Genomic DNA, 22,538 nt, shown 5'->3' with positions numbered 1-22,538 from the left:
ACCCAGAAATGAACCCACACACTTATGGTCACTTGATCTTTGACAAAAGAGCTAAAACCATCAAGTGGAAAGAGGACAGCACTTTCAACAAATGGTGCTTGGTCAACTGGCAGTTAGCATATAGAAGAATGCTAATTGATCCGATCTTATCTCCTTGTACAAAGCTCAAGTCTATGTGAATCAAAGAACTCCACATAAAACCAGAGACACTGAAACTTATAAAAGACAAAGTGGGGAAGAACCTCGAAGATATGGGCACAAGGGAATGATTCCTGAGCAGAACACCAATGACTTGTGCTGTAAGGTTAAGAATGGACAAATGGGTCCTCATAAAATTCCAAAGCTTCTGTAAAGCAAAAAACATTATCAATAAGACCAAAAGGTAACCAACAGATTGGGAAAGGATCTTCACCAATCCTAAATCAGATAGGGGGCTAATACCCAATATATGTATATGAAGAACTTAAGAAATCGACTCCAGAAAACCAAATATCTCTATTTAAAAATGGGGTACAGAGCTAAACAAAGAATTCTCAACTGAGGAATACCGAATGGCTGAGAAGCACCTAAAAAAATGTTCAACATCTTTAATCATCATGGAAATGCAAATCAAAACAACCCTGAAATTTCACCTCACACCAGTCAGAATGGCTAAGATCAAAAATTCAGGTGACAGCAGATGCTGGGGAGGATGCAGAGAAATAGGAACATTCCTCCATTGGTGGTGGGACTGCAAGCTGGTACAACCACTCTGGAAATCAGTTTGGCAGTTCTTCAGAAAATTGGACATAGTTCTACCAGAATATCCAGCAATTCCTCTCCTGGGCATATACCCAGAAGATGCTTCCACAATAAGGACAAATGCTGCACTTTGTTCATAGCAGCCTTATTTATAATAGCCAGAATCTGGAAAGAAACCAGATGTCCCTCAACAGAGGAGTGGATACAGAAAATGTGGTACATTTACACAATGGAGTACTACTCAGCTAATAAAAACAATGAGTTTATGAAATTCTTAGGCAAATGGATGGATCTGTAGGATATCATCTTGTGTGAGGTAACCCATTCACAGAAGAATACACATGATATGCACTCACCGATAAGTGGAAATTAGCCCAGAAACTCAGAATCCTTCTTAGAAGGGGGAACAAAATACCCATGGAGGAGTTTCAGAGACAAAGTTCTGAGCAGAGACTGAAAGAATGACCTTCCAGAGACTGCCCCACTTGGGGCACCAAACCCAGACACTATGGCAGATGCTAACAAGAGCCTGATGACAGGAGCCTGATATAGCTGTCTCCTGAGATTCTTTGTCAGTGCCTGGCAAACACAGAAGTGGATGCTCACAGTCATCCATAGGACAGAATACAAGATCCCCAATGAAGGAGCTAGAGAAAGTACACAAGGAGCTGAAGGGATCTGAAGCCCCATAGGAGAAACATCCGTATGAACTAATCAGTACCCCTAGAGCTCCTTGGAACTAAACCACCAATCAAAGAAAACACATTTTGGGACATTTGGCTCTACCTGTATATGTAGATGAGGGTGGCCTAGTTGGTCATCAATGGGAAGAGAGGCCCTAGGCCCTGTGAAGGTTCTATGCCCCAGTATAGGGAAATGCCAGGACTGGGAATGGGATTGGGTGGGGTTTGGAGCAGGGGGAGGGAGGGAAGATGGGGAATTTTTGGAGGGTAAACTAGGAAAGGGGATAACATTTGAAATGTAAATAAAGGAATATCTAATTTTTAAAAAGGAGGAGTTAGTTGGAAGTTGTTAAATTGTCTTTGTCAGGGTGAAAATAAGTTGTAAGAGCTCAGACACAAGAATTTCTCCTTTTTGTTTTATTTCCTCTATTCTTCTTTCTTTTTTATATAGGTGAAGAAGAGTTGAAAAGAAAAACGGGGCGATATGGAAAGAATATAGAAATAATTGGAATAAGAGGAGATTGTTGAATTTACTCTTAAACCCAAAAGCCTTGTATAAGCCAATGATCTTACTTGGTATGGATCCTTGTGTAGTTTTGCAAAATTAAGGTTATATTTGGTTACATTGGTAAAGATTTTTGTATAATGAAGATTATTTTTGTTACAATATAACATTAATTATGTTTCAACTGTTGTATAAGGTATTGGACTTATACAGCTCGTTTAAAAATACAGTGTAAAGTTCTAGAGCTTTTGAAACCACTCTTATAAACTCTTTAGAGTAACTATGAAATACAAGTTAATAGTTAGGGATTCTGGCAAGATGGATCAGGAGGAAAAAGTACTTGCTACAAAAGCCTGATATTCTGTATTTGAACCTACAATCCATATGCCTCTAATATCTACATGCATTCTATCACACACACACACACACACACACACACACACACACATACACATGCACACACACGCACACACATATTCACATAGTAGTTAATTATAATTTTTAAAAATTTAAAAAAACATTTTTAATTTTGAGGCAGTGGAATGAATCATTAGTTAAAGCTTCATTCTGTGTGTGTGTTTCTCTCAACACAAAGCAGACCACATGCAAGTCATAGCCTGCACAGCCACACACACACACACACACACACACACACACACACACACACACACACACACACGTGTCATTGTTGAGAGAATACTCTGGTTAACCTGTGATCCCAGCTATAGTGATCAGATATCTTGTCAATGCACAGTGCATTGAATTATGCAAGAATTGAGATTTGGAGAAGACTTGTTACTGTGACACATTTGGCACTCGTACTGTGTGACACTATAAGGAAAAGTTCAGAGGCCCCTTGTTTCATTCGCTGACCTGTCATGAGCACTAAAGCACAAGGCTACTGTAAGTTTCTACAGTGTTAGATGAATACATTAGACATTGTCCTTGTTCAGGGCAACTTGAGAAAGAAAAGGGAAACCATTCATGTGCAAAAAGAAAAGAAAAAAAAAAGATTAGCTACAGAGGGTATTGCAGATGTCTGGAACAAAAACTTGAGTATATAACTATTTTTGAAGGAGTTTCATAAGAAAAGAAAAATGTTTCTTCTTATTAAAATTAGAAAAGTCTTTTCTCCATTTACAAGCTTTTTGTCAATGTCTTTCATATTTAAATTTAAATTACTTCAAAGTTGGTTTCCTATAATTTTCACAAATGAGTATTCTATTTTCAGGAAATGAAATAAGGTATAACGCATTTAGACAAAAGTCTAGGTTCATATTTTATATTAGTTTCAACATTAAGAACCAATATTCTACTGGATCATCTTTGGAAATTCACAAGAACTGATACCATTAAATGCTAGGTAGTTCAGTTTTCACAACTGTATTTTTAAATGACTTCAAAGGTTTTCAGGGATCCTGGTAGAATATTTAAGATGAAGAACTGTCAAAGAAATCGAAAAAAAAAAAAAAAACCTGTATCCTTTGTTTCTTATAGATGCTGTTCTATAGACCTGCTCTGTCTGTGTCTCTGTGTCTCTGTCATTCTCTCTCTCTCTCTCTCTCTCTCTCTCTCTCTCTCTCTCTCTCTCTCTCTCTCTCTCTCTCTCTCTCTCTCTCTCTCTCTGTTTTTCTGACTGTTTCTCTGTCTTTCTGTAAATTTTTCTGTGTGTGTGTATAAAATATGACTGTACATTTACCTTTTTTATTATTTTACTTTAATGTTTATTAAGAACAGTTTCACATAATTTAATCTATTTAAAATTCTCCTGAATATTATTTACATAATTTTTCTATGCAATTAACCCACATGAAAAATAGTCTAAGAGCTTTAAAAGTGTATCTTCCATGTACTTTCATATTCCTCATGGGTTCTTTATAACATTCACTGAATTACATATTCATGTTAGCCAAGAAAACACATCAAGCTCCCATTCTTCCATTCTAAGTTTTAAACATCTCTGCCTCCAGTGTTGCCTGTTAATGTCTGAATGTAGGTTTGCCCTGAAATTTCTCAGTTACTAATGCTCCTTGAAATGACATTACACATTTTATTCCTTTTGGTTGTTGTCCATTTTATTTTTATGTCCGTGTGTTTTGTTTGTTTGTTCACCTATTTTATTTTTATGTCCATGGGATTTTTCCATGCCTGTATGTCTATGCACTATGGACATGAAGTACATAGGCCAGGAAAGGGCAACAGATAAGACTGAAACTATCTTTTGTTGTGCACTTCCATATAGTGCTGGGAATTGAATGCAGATGTCTGGGAAAAGAGCCATCAAACTAATTTTATTATTAAAATATTTATCTACTCTGAGAATTTAATACATAAATACAATGTATTTTGAACATGTTTGCCATCCTACCTATTCCAAATTATCCCAAAACATCCACATCCCCCTACCAACTTCATATACTCTTCGTTTCCCCATTACAATCCATTGAGTTCAATTAGAGCTTTCCATATATGAGTGGCTATAGTTTCAACCACTGAAATGTTGACTAGCTTGATCTTTTGCAGGATCTGTAGTTAACCAGAGTGATTGTAAGTTTGAACGCCATGTCTCTGTTGTGCCCAGAATAGACAATTGGAGTAGACTTCCCCGACCTCCGGTTCCTATATTCACTCTACTCCCTCTTCTCTGGCATTCCCTGAGCCTTGCAAGTTAGGCAGTGAATTATCTTCAGCATCTCACAGTGTCTGTGCTTTAAGTAGCTGTGTGTCTGTGATAAACACTATCTACTACGTAAGAATCTTATCTGACAAGGAGTGAGAGCTACACTAATTTATCGCTTTACCAATACATATTTAGGAGGTATACACATGCATTAATTTAAGTCTTCTTTCTATATGTGAAAGAAAGCCTGTGAATCTGATTTATTTTGGTTCCCTACGGCTCTCCAGTTCCATCCGTTTTCCTGTATATGGAATGGCTTCATTCTTATTTTCATCTGAGTAAATTTCTGTCACACATGTGTATCATATTGTCTTTGTCTACTTAACCGTTGATAAATATCAAGCCTAATTCTACATCTTAGTTATTGTAAATCCTTCAGCAACAGATGTAAATAAATCTGCATATGTCTATAGCACATGACTTAGGATCCTGAAAGTGTATGTACCCGGGAGTGTCCTTGAGTCTATGTGGTTCTCTTTGTCCCAGTTTGAACTTAACATCCTGCTCTCCTGCTCTCTTGTTTCTCTAAAGATTAAATTCATACATTCATCAGTCATATTTTTATATCTGTGGGAGGATAAAATTTATTAATTTTGCAAGGATCCTGAATTTTGTAAATAATGTTTTGATTTTGACAATACATACATTCAAGAATAATTAAATCAAGCTAGTAATGTTCTGAGAAGTCATATTTTAATCACAGCGAAATCATCAGAATATGTGCATCCAAATACTAACCAGAATCGACCCTGCTTATATGTTAAGATCAAATGAGATTGGATATATTGAGGGTGATGTTGTAGTAGTAGACAGAAACACATTTTCTAACAAATCATTTTTTAATATTTTTTCACTGTTTTCTCAAATCATTGTACAGTAAAAATGCCCCCAGAACAGTAGAGTGTAAAGGGCCACCACATTCCCAGGAAATCATGTGTACTCTTGGTTTAGAAGTGTCTTTCCCAGCCGGGTGTGGTGGTGCATGCCTTTAATCCCAGCCCTCAGGAGTCAGAGGCAGGCAGATTTCTGAGTTCGAGGCCAGCCTGGTCTACAAAGTGAGTTCCAGGACGGCCAGGGCTACACAGAGAAACCCTGTCTCGAAAAAAAAAAAAAAAAAAAAAAAAAAAAAAAGTGTCTTTCCCTCTCTAACCCTTTCAAGTGTTTTGAATTTGTCTAAGTCTGTTTTGAATTTGTCTAATGCTTAATACACTGCTTTCAAAAGTCAGTTTTAGCTAGATTCTTACAAAGAATAGGAATAGATGAACTGAAATTTTTGCATTTGCTATATCTGCTATGATTTTATATTTAATACGAAAATATTTGGGATAAAATATTATTCTGCTTTGAAATCTAGTTAGCTAGCAACCATGTTTCTTAAACTTCTGCTTTCTGACCACCATATTGCTTAGGGATTACAAAGTGTATTTACAAAGGTTGATTATCCAAACCAGGCAACATCAGTTCAGCAACCCAAGTGTTCTGCTGTGCTAATGAAGAAATGCCCCTAGTGGGCAATACCTTGGAGCTACTGGAGAGAAATATCTATAGCAGAGAATGCTCCCTCATCTCATTTCATGCACATCTCATGAAACAGACTTCACAGTCCTTGGATTGTAGTCCATTATGTGCTTTTTTTTTTTCATTCCCACCCAGATATACTCAAATTAGAAAAAGCACGGGCAGGAATTATAGCCAACTTTAAACATAACTATTTTCCCCAGCTAGTTTACCTGTTTATAGAAAATGCCTCTTTGGAATTTAACTGGAGAAGCACATAATCTGAAACAGGTGTTTTTATGCCAACGTAATTGCTATTTAATGATGGAATTAGCATTTCTACTGGGACTACGAAAATAAAGGGGCTTGTCGGTTAGAGGGTAAGCAAATTATTTGATATGTTATTCCCTTCTCTCCTGTGGATTTCCATAGAGTTTGTGGTAGTTTGAGTGAGAATGACCCCCACAGGTTATATATTTGAATACTTGGTCCCAAATTGGAAAGAAAGTGTGGTATTCTTATGGAAGGTGTGCCACTGGAGGGAGGATTTGAGATTTCAAAAGCCCATTCCATTCCCAGACAGCGCTAGTGCTCTCTCTCTCTCTCTCTCTCTCTCTCTCTCTCTCTCTCTCTCTCTCCCCCTCCCTCCTTCCCCCACTTCTGCTCTTGCTCTCTTGTTCTCTCCTCCTATTCCTATTCATAGGTCTCTCTCTCTGCCTTGTGTGTGCCAACCAGGAAGTGGCAGAAGCAATGCTGAAACCTCTAGGAAAGGGGAATAAGTGTTGTGCAAATGGAGTTCCTTATGGCAAGGCCCTTGGAGATCCCTGTCCACTTGGCAAGGACTTGTGGAAATGGTATTGCAGAACCATGCACCAATCCTAGTGAGCACATGTGCTTGGGCCCACTCAGACGGCCCTCACTGTATTTACTGTTATGGTAAGTTTAGTTTTACTTTGTTAGTCATGATTACAGCTGAATTTATGATGTACTGGAATTATTTGAAACACAGAAAGCAATTCTCCTGACTCTCCCTTGCTGCTTCTGCAGTCAACCTGAATTAGCAGGAAGAACTCAACAAAATTAATGACTTTTTGCTTACTTTATTATTCTAGAAAAAAATAACTATGTTAGGAGATAGTTTCTTAAATGATGACATTACAAACTTATAGAACATATAAAGAAAGAATAAAGGGCATAAACGGTTAGACATCCCTGCAATGCCAGAAAATCAACATAGGAATCTAAATCTTTCATTCCCCTTGGAGGCAAAAAGTTGATGTAAAAACTGCCAACAAGAACAGAAACTTGGTACCAGCAGTGAAGATTTAGGTATTAATCATTGCCATTCTGAGAATATATGAGGAATGGTACTATAACTACTGTTCATACAAAGATTTACATCTCACATGCTGTCCCCTTTCCCACTTTCCCCTCCACAAACCCCCATCCCCTTCCCTGTCCTCCCTGCCTCTATAAGTCACTTATATGCCCTTTTATCAAGTTAAAGTCTAGGATATAACATTGTCCCTTTTTTCCCCTACGTTTTATTACAATGAACATGCATAGAAATGTGGCTTGTCTGTATCCATGTCTAACTAATGTACATAAGCCTATATGACATTTTAAAACAGTATACAACAAAATAATTAACATTTACATATATAATTGTTTAAGCATACCTATACGTATTTCAAACTCAGAAAGCATAGTGATTTCCCCGTTATTTATAGAAACTTGTGACTAGGACAATATCAGTAAATGAAGACTGGGGAGCTGTATATTGTTTACTAGTTACTAAATATCTATCATTGTTGCCACACTTTCCATTGATTATACGTGATTACATATCTGCTTAAAATTAAAATGATACACAATGGAGCCAGTGAGAAGCTCAGTGAATTAAAACATTTATCACCACATCTAACAACTCCTCCAAGACCCACACGGTGAAAGGAAAGAACCAACTCCCACAAGTTGTCCTCTGAACCCCACATGGATACTGTAGTGTGTGCTGTGGTATGTATACACCCACTCATCTCACACACTTGTGTAACCTTTTATTATATATGCATTGTAAATTTATTATTGTAATACTCCATGTTTCTAAAGCTCTGAAAAGAAAAGAACATTGTACTGTATAAAATAACTTCTAAGAATATCTGATTACATGTTTTTACTTGAATTAATAACCTATTGGTCATATTTGGAAGACAGTATGTGGGTAAACCATATGTTCTACAAAAAACAAATGTAAGAACCTCCAATACTTGCGACACACTACTGTGGGAAGTGGGTGTGGCCAAGCCCCATGATCCCTGTTTACCAAGAACCTGAGCCTGCACACTTGGATGATCCTGTGCTGTCCGCCTGATGAGTCACTGGCCTATCACCGCGTGCCCTGACTGACCTCTGATTGGATCCAGGAGAGGAGGGAGCGATTAGGTCAGAGGACTGATGAAAAACAAAAACAGGATGTGCCCCGGGGTGGGGGGGGGAGGAAGGAGAATGCTGTTTGAGAAAGTTGTTTGAGAAAGATGTTGGAGAAACCTTTCTTGGCATTTGTGTTGTTTTTTCCCGTCTATACTGGTCAGAGTTTGGGGTTTGTGGCACACCACAATCTCTCCCATAATTTCTAAAACCATTTCTAGAGGGTCATAATGATAATGGTGAAAGCCACTTATCTAAACCAAAACTGTTTAACCTTTGACTTGTCACATGACATCATCACTAAATGTGTTAAGCCATACTCACCACAGTCCTGGAATGTATGCTGTCTTCAGGATGCTCAGCCCTAGTTTAAAGCACCTTAGTTATCAATCCATGTGATTCTAATCCACTACATGACTATAGTAGGCTGTATGTTTTAATAAGCTTATAACAAAAGAAATCAGTAATTTGGAAATCACTTCACACATTTTTATAGTTCCTCACGATAAACTGGCTCAAGAATAAATTAAACGCATGTCCCTTTATTAAGTCTTTTAAAAGCAAAGACCTAAGATAAAGACCTACTTAAAGTTGCAGTGGGGTGGTTTCTTTACTATCTTCACTTCACCAGGAAAGATATTTAGTGGCCTGTTTATCACCTGAAGCTTTCACTATGATCTAGTTGTTTGGGATACTCAGTTTCATCTCCTGGCACTTGTAAGCTTAATTAAACTTTTAAGACAAAACAGGTCTGCCTGTTGAAGGAGGTTCTGTTTTTTTTTTGTTTTTTTGTTTTTTTTTTTTCCAACCTGATCTTTAAAGTAGGGAGTAATTATGCTGTTGTTTTTTTTTTCCCTAATTTCAGAAAAGAAATGACTGGTGAATTAGTGAGAAGACTGATGTATCTACTATATAGTCAGATGCTGCTTTCCTACGTAGAGTTTGAAATGAAGAAGCAATTGGTAGCAATCTAAACACAATTTTAGTTAAAAGGATATTGAGTCTACTTTAATCCTTTGAGATGACGTTTTATTCTAAAGTGTTATCTCCTATCCAATTCTAGACAAAGGAAAATATAACTCACCTGAATTTAAACTTTCTGAAATTATTGAGTTTAGCTGAAATTATCGAGTCTATGATTCTAGTACCTTTTAATTTGTTACATAGATCATAAAAATCAACATATAACCTACCCAGTCTCTCCAAAAATGTTATAACTATACATTATAGTATTTATATTTATAAGATACACAGAAATAATCTTTAGATTAATAAATTGATTCTTGATAATTTAATTATAAGGAAATTAATTTGACAGAGAAAGTACCTTTTTTTTTTTAAATATTTTGAGCTCCTTCCATATTTTTGACATCTAGGAGTTTACAACAATAAGACCAAGTAGAGCACATTTTGCCACAACTATCTAGCTCTATTTCCCTGCCCCATATTCTAGTCCTTCAACTGGTCAGAATTTACCTTTCTCATACAAAAGTGCCAGCTGTGGTCAGGTTTGCCTGTCTACAATACTGTCACTGGGACAGATAAGGGGAGGGGAACCCAGTCCCTCGACTCAGACAGGTGATACACTGTTAAAACATAATTGAAAACACGACTAACATTAATAATTACTTCTTTATGTTTTTAGAGGAAGCACTCCTGATGTTCTTTTACTTAAAATTAGCCAAGATGATGGAAGGTAAAGGTAATTTCTCTTCTTTTCTTAATAAATATTGGATTCTTCACGGCTGTGGCTGCCATGTATCTGACTGTCAGTCAGATAGCCAAGGTACACTTATGCCTGCACTGGCCATTTTAAACACACCTCAGATGCCTTGAGAAAATTGTACAATAATTATCACTCATTGCCTTAGCTCCTGAAGGCAGTCTCAACCACAACTAAAATGCTTTAAGATCTATCCATAGCTCTCTATCTCTTTGCAATATTAATCTTTGATAAATTAGCATCAACTCTTGCATGATCTATAAAACAACCCATTTGGATTAATCAGTTCCTGCCCTAAAATGATACCTATGCTTAAAATTGTTTGTATTATAAATCACCTTGAGCAGGAAAAGTTCTTCACATACACTACAAAGCCTATCTTATCTGCTTCTCTCACCTGACCTCATTACAAGATTTTCCTCCGCAGCCTTTTTTTCTGAAGCACTGCCTTTACAGTTCTTCTAGGCAACTTCTAAACCTTTGAACATATGGTTTCTTCTGCCTGGTATTCTCTTGCTTTCCTAAGGAGACTGTGTAATGAGAACAAAGGAAAGAGAATACTTGAAGAGATCGTATCAATTTCTGTTCCCAGAGCACTGCTTACTACCTGTATAACCCTAAACTCTCAGAGCCAGTTTCAGTATCTATAAAGTGGGAAAGATAGCAAAATCTATATCACAGAGTTATTCTGAGAGCGAACATCTGGTATATCTGCAGGAAATCTTCAGTATTACTGAATTTCTCTTATCTGTGCCTCACCTAACTAACCCCTTCTATCCTTCAGACAATCTTAAAGTGCTGCTTCCTACTGGAAGAACTCCTTAATTCAAACTTCACCAAGGGAGCTCCTTGAAGAAGTTCCTAACAGTTTCTCATAAGTTTGCTACACATGTGGTCTTATATATATTTCTGCCAATATCTGAGCCTTGAGCAAGGCTTGCTCTCTCCTTGAGTGAATGTCTTCTTTTAGAAACTTTTAAATTCCTAGGCTAACTATACCCTGAATGGCTAATGCTCCAACATCTCGCAGACTGATCTCAGATCATGTGCAACAAGTTAACTAACCAGTACCCCCTGAGTTCCTTGGGACTAAACCACCAATCAAAGAAAACACATGGTGGGACTCATGGCTCTAGCCGCATATGTAGCAGAGGATGGCGTAGTCAGTCATCAATGGGAGGAGAGGCCCTAGGTCCTGTGAAGGTTCTATGCCCCAGTACAGGGGAATGCCAGGGCCAGGAATGGGAGTGGGTGGGTTAGGGTACAGGGAGAAGGGGGAGGGGATATGGGATTTTCAGAGGGGAAACTAGTAAAGGGGATAATGTAAATAAAGGAAATATCTAATTTATAAAAAAGCAAAAAAAAAAAAAAAGCAACAAGTTAAAATAGATTTCTGTGTCTTCCTTCTTTTCACGCGAGTAAATCAATCCACCCAGGGTGTCTTTTTCTCTAGTCCAGACAGTTCTAAGCATAAGTCAATATCTGAATGAATATTCAAAAGACAGAGTTGACAAGGACAGAAAATCCCTTGAGCCCTTCAGCTTCTGCTTCAGTCTCCCAAATACTAGGATCACAGTTGTCATCATCATAGCTGGCTTCTCCATTACCTTCTTGTATCTAGTGCTGTTCTTGATAAATTTAATGCCAATTTGATTCACGTAAGAAAATTGGACTCATACTAACTATTATCCCTTTGCAGAATACACTAAAATGTTTAAAGTTACCTTTTCTAATTTATGTTTTTAATTTTGTTTTGTGAGGTTTTACACTTTCTTCAGTATGGCAGTGAGATCTTAATCTAGGATTTTCCATTTTTTCTTTTCTTTTGTTTTTTTGGAAACATGCTTGATATTTTTAACTATTTTGTTTGCTTCATTAATATTTGTATTTCATTTTGACTCCCATTAGAAAAATTCTTGTATTTACCTGTTCCATGCTTTTGAGTTTTGTTTGCAGTATGGATAGGTATTTGTTTTCTATCCATGCTTCCTTTCTTATTTTCTACTTATTTTAGCAAAGACTCATCATATCAGCTCCTTTGATTTGACTCTTTAATATGATATTTTATATATATATATATATATATATATATATATATATATATATTCACCTACACTACATTATTTTATGCCCAGTACTTCACTTTTTATATACTGCCTTATCTGATTTAATGAAGCCTATGCAATCTCTCGTTTTAAGTGAAATCATCTTGTTATTTTAAATTTTTCTCCTATTTGTTCTAACTCTGATATAGCTGACATTTGTTACTCAATATTCAAGTCCTTATCTAGAAATAATTTGAAATAGCCAATTTCATTTCCATAAATTATCTTCATTAATACCTAGTAATGCATAATTCTCAACAATCCTGTCACCCCATAGAGTTGGAATCTACTTCTTGTCCCTCTGAGCCCGAGAAGACCTTCCTGGATGCTTGAGCAAATCGAGCAAATAGACAGTGCTTGACTTTCATACAGGTGTATATTCTCTGCTTTGACCTTGGCTTCTTTCAGAGCTCACCCTGACAACATGTTGGGAAGTTCAGACTATATGTCATGACAGACAACATCTCCAACCAAGGCCTTAGCTGGCAGCTAGCATCAGTCATTGTGTGTGAGTGAAGGAGTCTAGCCTATGTCAGTTCCTTCCATCATATTAACTCAAAGACCCAGGCTTTAAGTCTTCCTTTGAGATCCTAGATAAACATTGTAGGCCACAGATAAAGTACCCAAGCTCTGCTCTGCAAGACTGGGATCATGGTAATTTTAAATGAACTAGTTTGTAGAGAATTTCCTTTTTATCAAGAGAAAACTATAGTGATTGATATGTACCTATAGAATTCAGATGGTTTTGCATTTGTTCATGTTTTTTGTTGGTATGTGCTATTTTTTTTTTATAATGAAGTATGTCAGTTGAAGTTTTCCCAGAAGTAGATGCCAAAGTGCAGATAGACATGGAATATATTTATTGGGAACACGTTGTGAAAGATAAAGGAAAATGAGTGGGTGCAGTCAGGAGTGTTGATACTATGATAAAAAATAATGGGGGGAAGAACAGAGCACCAGCTAAAAGACTAATACATGTCAATGGTGCTACTTTGTGAAAGTTGTCCATTAGAGGAATCCTTCCTCAGGCAGGAATGGGCATTCACTAGTAAAACACTGTGCTGTGAACTTCCCAGAAGTTCACAAACTGGGGCAACAGTATTCTGTGGGCAGCAACTGGAGGCTGGCAGTTAGTTCTGCTATCCACAGAAGGCTCTCATAAAAGAGATGTAAGTGCCATGTATGGCACATCTCTATGGTTGCTCTTGGTATTTCAAGGAAGTGCTAAAAGACATGCCTGTGGATTTGGAGGAAAGAGGATTAGCATAAGGACAGAGATCCATCCCATGGTATTAAAATCATTTTGATTCACTGCTGTTGCTGGTTTCACCTGCCAACTACACTCAGAGTTGCTTAACCTATCTGAGTAAAACAATATGAGAAGATGCAAACCTCTGTGAGTTGTTCATTTACCAGAAAATTTGATGGGGAGTTGGGAAGGAAAATACCTTATAGGATTTTATTAGTCTTGTATCACTTTATCATGTCCTTAACTATCAGAGCTTCTATTTCCCTGGATTCAACACCCAAAGAACAAAGCACCAGTGTCAGGCTATAGCCAGTGATTAACGTACTCAAAGATACTGCCAACAAAGAAATACAGAGGAAAGACAAATTTGCTAATAACAGCTACTAGAAGAAATGAATCACTTCAGTATCCCCTAGCCCATGCTTCTCCTGCCCTGGGCAAGCTCTTCTATGCTGTACTGTGCCCAGCTCTTCTAGGGCTTTTCATTTTGTCTGCTCAGCTCCAGACCACCCCCACTACTCTCATATCTATGGAATGCTCATGTTGTTTTTAAAGCAAAGAGACAGCAACCCTTGCTCTTGTACTGTCTACTGCAACAGATACATGGAAGTTACAAAAACTCAATTGCCAGGGTGTAAATTACTAATTGGAGAAGTCATCTTTTCAATGCATAGCAGGATTCTTGAGCAAAACATGTTATAATCTCTGGGGAGGCAAGGGAAATGTTTTATATGGAGAACATCAGAACCAATCACTTCTAGCTGAAGCCCAAGTTGCATCTATCACTGAGACTCAGACATGCCTGATGAATTGTGTAAATACTCTAAAGTTGGTTTCATGACACATTATAAATCCAGCTAGAGAAAACCAAGACCAAAAGACTATAGATGAGTCAACCTTAAATAATAGGTATGAAATATATTAGGCATGCTATGTCAAGGGTAGAATATACCAGGTCTGTACTCTGGCTTCCACCTGACCCATACTATTTCTCTGGGAGCAAAAGTAGTAAGAAATGGGAAAAGAATTGGTTGCATTATGATTTCCTTCAAAATAGAATTTTTTTTTTTGGTAGCTCAGAGGCATAGTGTCATAAAAGAAAGAACAACACTTCATGTTCATGATGTCTGCTGTGTTCCCAAGTGTTGGGAACTTTGTCACAAGACATAGGAGACCTTGTACTTTCATGCAGTCATGACTAATGCTGGAGATCCACACTGATGCACCCCAAATGGGTAGTGAGGGTATGAAGCAAGGTGAAGATGGAAGTACAGAATTTCATGATATTCAGTTGGTACTACTTGTGGTGTTTTGAATGGGAGTAGTAGATTTGAATACTTGGTCAACAGAGAGTGGCACTATTTGAAAGGACTGGGATGTGTTGCTTTTTTCAAGGAAATGTGTAACTGGCGGGGGGGGGGGTGGTCTTTGAAGTTTCAAAAAGCTGATGCTTGCTAGTCCCACAGCATCTCTTTTCCTTATTTGTGGAGAATCTCAGATACTTCTCCAGCACCATCTCTGCCTACCTGACACCAGGCTTCCCCAATTCTAATGGACAAAACCCCTGAAAGCACCCCATAATTAAGAAATGTTCATAGTAAGGGAACATTGACTAAGGCAATCCCCAAAAAAGACTGGGGAGAAAGAACAAGCAAGATACACTTTTAAAATAAAAGTTTTATTGAAAAAAACATCTGATTCTGTGAAAAATAACAAAAAGCACTGTAGCATGTAATAAAAAAATTACAAAGAATTAAACAACTACTATTAAATATGGTATCTCCTGCCAAAGATGAATTATCAGAAGTTTATTCATTGCATGGAGACTATGGAAACTAGAAACCCTTATCAAGGACATCTCAGATTCTAGGCTCACAATCAAGCTATGGAGTTTCTCTCTAAACATTCATTCTTATTTCACAGAAAATGCATTAATATAATTCTAAGCTCCTGTGGAAGATGCAAGAGCATGGATCTCAGGATTTATCTGCTTATTATTCTGTGTGTACATGTATGTATGCACACATGGTGTAGTGCATGTGTCAAGGCAGTTCTCTCCTTCCCTGTTTACTTGGGTCTCAGGGTATCAAACTATTTACATGGCTACCAGGCTTACATGTTGAACCATCTCACTGCCTCACTTTAATATGTTAAATCTATTTCGAAATTTACTAAGTAACGGGGCCTCCTGTGAGTTGTTCAGCAGTTACTGATCATAACTAGAACACAAAAGGCACAAGGCCTCTGATGTTAGCACCTCTTCACTTACCTGCATTGGTGTTCTCAGAGCAGAATTCCACAAAGACTTGATTTGAGGATTCTGGCTCTATAATATTTTTTGATGAGAGGAGTAGAGTTCAGAGTACCATTATATTATATTCTGGTTGATTTTGCAAGCCGTGAACTTTAACTGTTCAAAGCAGCTGAACAGAAATGGCTTTATCCTTTCATAACTGATCAAGACTAATTGCATCAAGGAGATAAATTAGCAAAACTGATGAACACAGAGTCAAGTGACATCACAACTCCCTTCTGTTTGTGAACTCAGAGCTCTTGAAGCTCAGTTGTCACCACTGGCTAAACGTAATTAACTTTAGAGGCTATCTATAAATTCAAACTGTACTTTGCTTGAAACTTTCATGTGACTTTTCCAAAAATTGAGAATCACAAGAAAAAGGACAAATAGCACGTCAGGTTAAGCACAGGGCTGTAGCCTTTCCCAGTCTGTCTTTACTTCAAACATCTCAATGCATAATTCATTAGAACTATGAGTTGATTTTTTTTTTGTTAATTATTTTCATCACAATGAAAATTTTCCTATCAAGTTACAAAAACATTATGCATACTAAACAGCAAGATGTGTTTACTGTGAATTTCATACTTAAAAACATCAAGAATTTATTTTTAAATATTGTTTGGTAGAATTTTAACTTTTTTCAGTAACCTAAAGCATAACATTTTTTTTAGCTTAGTATATCTGAAGCCAAGCCTAAATTATGATAAACAGCTTTGCTGCTCAAGATCCACTGTCTTTTGGTCAGTTTCCAAACTTACCACAACCCAACAGTTCGTATTTCTCACTTCTACTATATTTAAAGATGGATCTTAGACTGTATTTCTATCAACAAAGAAGTTACTTTTAAATATGGAGCTTGGGAATCTGGGGGGTGGGTTACAATTTGTGCCACAAGTCAAGTGACTAGCTACTCTACCTTCAGTAAGTCAGTTAGAACATCCAAATTAACAGTGGAAAGGAAAAATAAAAGATGTAATTAATATAGACAAATTTGGAAGAAGAACAATGAAAGCCAGATGATCGCCAAATGGAAGTTTCAGTCCTGAAGTGAGTTTAAACAGTTTAAACGGGGGCCAAAGGTTTGCACATCTAAGCAGTCCCAGACAAGGCAAGGTCCCACTGAACCCTGGCCATCTAACGATGGGCTGCAGTCTCATTCTGAAAGGTGATCTGACAAGTTATTAGAGCTTATACTGGTTAGCTCTATGTCAACTTGACACAAGCTACAGTTGTCAGAAAGGAGGGAGCCTCAAGTGAGAAAATTCCTCCATAAGATTGAGCTGTATGCAAACCTATAAAGCATTTTCTTAATTATTGATTGATAAGGGAGGGCCCAGCCTATTGTGGGTGATGCTATCTCTGTGCTGGTGGTCCTGGGTGCTATCAGAAATGAGACTGAACAAGCCGTGGACACGAAGCCAATAAGCAGCACCTCTCTGTGGCCTTAGCACCAGCCCCTATCCTGCTTGATTCGCTGTCCTTGCCACTTTTGGTAAGGAACTGTTATATACAAGTATGAGTGAAATAAACCCTTTTCTCCCCACATTGCTCTAGTCATGGTTTATCACAGGAACAGTAACCCTAATTAAGACAAAGCTCTCTGAAATCTCCTTCTAGGAGACAAATTCTCCCCTGGATGACACTTCTTCCTTCTTTCAGCATAAGATTCCTGTGAGGAAATCTAATTTCTTTGGGGTCTATTGTTCTAATAATTTCACAGATTGAGGGAAGCAAGTATCTTTTTAAAATATTTTTTTTCTGCCCAGTTGGTTACAAAGCAACATCTCTGATAATGTAACTTCCATTTTTTTAACTGCTTTATCATTTTAATACATGCAAAGTATTTAGCCATAAAAATGAAAAGATTCATAACACCCATGCATTTTTTTAAAATTTGGTTTAACAAATTACAATTACAAATTAATTATCTCTGTGTGTATATTCGGTATGTATGTAGACTTCTCTGGCCACAAAACAATGTATGATAAATTTTTATAACATTGTTGACAGTTCAGTTGCTATGATTCAACTCATTTTATAAAATTTCCAATAATTCCTTCAGAATAGGTGCCTCCTCTTTTTTCTCAGGTCTCTGCTCTGCACCCCACCATCTTGAGTTATCATTTGTACTTTAATTTCCATAGAACCTCTTAATCAAAGCTGGTGGCTCTGTACTTAAATAAAATATCCTGGAATGTAAAATTTATATTGATTTACTGTAAGCAGCTATTGCCCCATATATGGCTGTGTCTGTGACAGTAATACCCCTACCTAGATAAATATTACACCCCACAAGCTAAAAGTCTTACCCTAAGTTTGAACAGCTCTTTGATAGTTCTTTTTTTTCTTTTGTTTCTTTTCTTGTGTCTCGTTTTTACTGTTATTTTAAATTGGACTCTCCACATACAAAATAAATGCCCTATCACTGATCTATATCCCCAGTCCATCTTTATTCTTTAGATACATTAAGGGTATTTTTGCATGCTATTATAGTTTGTGGGGAAAGGACTGGATTACTTATTGATGTTCATTTTTGATACATGGCAAAATATCCAGGAAGGTAATGTTCTATGATAAGAGACAGAAAAATGAAAGTCAAAAGGCTGCAGAGACTACCAGGGGCAGACCCAAGAAACTCTTATCACCATCTACAAAGTGGGGAAACTGAAAATAAGTGATTTGGGAATATGTACAGTCACCAAGGGTCACATGATATAATGAGGCTTGGTTTGCTTTGTGCTCACATCACAGCAGTCACCGTTTCCTTTTGTTCCAGTGTGGCTAAGGGATTCCAAGTACAGAGGTTTTCGTATCAGACACATAAACATTTCAAACTATATAAACTCCTTAATATAGCCTCCCACTTGACAGTACCATTGGAATGTCTCTAAAGAAATATCAGTAAAGCAAAATAACAAGGAAAGTTTCTTGTTCAAGGTTGAAGAAGCTTACATGTCCAAAACAAGGATCTATAACCTCAGTAAAGTCATAATAATCAAAAACCATTCATCCCTTTGGGTGACGGCTATTCTTGGTTGTCAACTTGATTACATCTGGAATGAACTGCAATCTAAAACTGGAAGGCACACCTTTGAGGGTTTGTGCTTAATTTGAAGTAAGTGGATTCACTTCTAATCCAGATCTTTAAGGCAAGAATAACATGCAGTCTTTGCTATTTGCCTGCTTACCCTAACCTTGCTAACATATTCGATTGTTCACTATCATTATTGTGTACTTCTCTGGCATCTACAGAAAACCAGCTGAGACATCCAGCCTGCTGGACTGATCAACTTGTGGACACTTGACTTTCTGTTCATATTCAGCCTCTTGTTGGATTAGTTGGACCATAGTCTCTAAGTTATTCTATTAAGTCACCTTCCTAGATGTACAGCAGAGAATCATTCTATAAGTCCTTCTACTCTAGAGAACCCTAATACAGTGCAGTAATATAGGCAAGGGTAAAACTAAGACTTTATTTAAAGCTCTTTCCTGATTCATTGTGATGGTGAGCAACACATTCTTAGGTGGGAGGATGATCGACAAGCAATGGAAATTGTTTGGCACTAGCTTCAGCTTGCACCTGCCTATCACAGTACAAGCAATGTTGTGTGGCAGAGTTGAAAAACAGAAAAAAAAATAGATCATGGGAGTGTTTAAGTTCACTTGAATCTCAAAGTGACCAAAGTACTCATTAATATCTCCAAATACGAGGCACAGAATAACTACTTTTCAAAATAAGTACAGTAATTCACCAGCAATTATTCAGAAGAAGGGCCAAGCTTGGCAATAGTCGGTGCATGTGATTGAAAAAGCTGTTTTTATTTGTCCTTTAAATCACCCTCACAGGCAATATGGAAGTAAGCATTTTCTAAGATGTTTTTGAGTTTCAGCTTCCTAGGGAACCTCCAGACTGAGATCTATAGTAAATACATCAAGTTGCCCTATCACCAGCAATAAATATACATCCTCTTTCCCCATACCCTCACCAGCCTGAGCTGTCATTTGTTTTATTAGCTGGTGTGAGATAAAACTGCAAAGTGGTGATAATTTGCATATCTCCCATGGCTAAGGATGTTCAACATTTCCTTAAGTGTTTCCTAGCTATTTAGTTCTTAATCTTTTGAAAACCCTCTGCTTACTTTTATACTTCATTTATTTAAAAGTGGGTTATTTGTTTTCTTGGCATTCAAGTTGTTGTTTTCTTGTTTTGTTTTGTTTTTGCTCACTTAGTTTTTTATATTCCCAATGCCAAACTTAGTATAGTTTATACATACTTGGTAAAGATATTTTCCAATTCTGTAGGTTGCCATTTGGCTCCAATCATGTTGCCCTTTGCCTTACAGATTTTCTTCAATTTTATGAGGTTCTCTCTACTAGTTTTTGATCTTGGTGCTTATGCTATTGATGCCCTGATCAGAAAGTCATTTACTGTGCGGATGAGTTCAAAACTATTCCCCACTTTCTCTTCTATCAGATTCAGAGTTTCCAGTCTTGCAATTCTTGATACGATTGAGTTGAGCTTTGTGCAGAGTAACAATAATGGATCTATTTACATTCTTGTACATGCAGCCTTCCAGTGAGACCAGAACCATTTGCTGAAGATGCTGTTTTTTTCCCATTTGTATTTTTGGCATTTTTGTCAAAAATCAGGTGTCCGTAAGTGTGTAGAATTATATCTGAGTCTTCAACTTGAGGCTATTGATAACTGTGTGTGTTTTCATGGCAATACCATGCTGTTCTTATTATCACTTTGTAGAACAACTTGAAATAGGGAATGGTAATACTTCTAGCCCTTCTTTTATTATATAGGATTATTTTACCTGTGCTAGGTTTACTGTGTTTTCATATAAAACTGGACACTTTGATTAAATTCTGAGGATTGTGTTGGAATTTTGATGGTAGTTACATTGAATCTGTAAGTTGATTTTAGTCGAATGGTCATTTTCATAGGGTTAGTCCTACTGATCACTGAGCATGGGGGAGCTTTCAGCTATTGGACATCTTCCTTAGTTCATTTCTTCAGTTGTTTTAAAGTTTTCTATCATACAAGTCTTTCACTTGTTTAGTTAGAGCTACCCCGTGATATTTTTTGAGGCCATAGTAAAAGATACTGTTTTTCTGGTTCTTTCTCAGTCCATTTGTTATTTGTATATAGAAATATTAGTGGCTTTGTGTTAATTTTGTATCCTTATATTTTGTTTAAAGTGCTTATTAGTGGTACAAGTGTCCTGGTGAAGACTTTAGGATCTTTTATGTATAAAATCGTATCATCCGCAAATAAACATACTTTGACTTCTTCCTTTCCTATTTGTAGTCCCTTAATCTCCTTAAGCTGTCTTATTGCTCTAGCTAAGATTTCAAATACATTATTGAATAGATATGGGAAGATCAGACATTGTTGTCTTGTTCCTGATTTATTCCTGAAAGTGGAAATACTTTTGAGTTTCTCTCCCTTTAGGCTGATGATGCCTTTGAGCTTGTTGGAAATTGTCTATATTATATTGAGATATGCCCCTTGTAGCCTCAGTCTCTCCATAAAGAGTCATGAAGGGGTGTCATGAGGAGGTTCCTGCTGCTAGCACGGCAAACAGGGAAATGATCTTCAAAGAGGCAAGAATAAGTTCAGTTCAGCCTGATTTAATCTGCCAGGTTGTATCCAACTTCTAGAATGTATAATGTGAGGTGGTTTATTGCCAGCATATTTAAACACAACATAACATGGTTTAAAAAAAAAGTGTCCTGGGTTGATACAATCCCTGGTACATAAAGAAGCGTCATTACATCAGAATTAAATTCAAAGTACATGCTATTTCTTCTAATAAGGCTGGTTGTAGAGATAGACTACCTCTACTAGCTTAAGAGCCAAAGAAATGATCTTTCCTGTTCTTTACCATATAGTAGAATAGAGGTCATTTGGGATATTAGCCACCTCTGGCTCTGGTGGTAGGAGCTTGAGGGAGTCCCAGGTTATAGATTATAGGGTTATAAATTATTATAGATTATGAGGGTTATTTAGATTATTACAACTCTCTGGTCCTGGTTATAGGAGCATGTGGAGATCCCATGGCTATACAGATAATGTAAGGTTTACTATTCACCTCTGGTACTACTTTTAGGAGCTGGCTATGGTCTGGTCCAATAGACAATACAGATCACCAGGCTATTAATCTACTCCAATACCAGCCTTGTGTAAAAAGAAATATATTTCCTTCTGTTTGAAAGGACAATTCTGGGTGCTCACCATTCCTAGCTTCCCTGAGCATATGTGGCAAGGACCTTCATCTTCCCTACAATGTTAGATTTTAGCAAAGGCCTTTTCCTCATATAATGATATGATTATGTGGCATTTGTCTTTCAGTTTATATGGTAGATTACATTTCTCAATTTATGATGGTAAGCCATCTCTGGGATGAAGACAACTTGTGGGGTTTTGTTTAACTTTATTTAATTTTGACATTTTTTTTCTTATTGGTTCTTTTATTTGTTTTTATTTGTGCTTTGTGGTGTTTTTCAAAGAGAGAGAGAATATAAGGTAAGGAGTAGGGGGGTGGGGAAGATCTGAGATGACTTGGGGGAGGAAAATAACATGATCAAATACCTGGTACAAAAATTAAGAAAAAAATAAAAATTTA

The sequence above is a fragment of the Mus pahari genome, chromosome 7, assembly GCF_900095145.1.
Source record: "Mus pahari chromosome 7, PAHARI_EIJ_v1.1, whole genome shotgun sequence".
NCBI classification, from domain to species: domain Eukaryota; kingdom Metazoa; phylum Chordata; class Mammalia; order Rodentia; family Muridae; genus Mus; species Mus pahari.
This window is presented reverse-complemented; position numbering follows the sequence as displayed.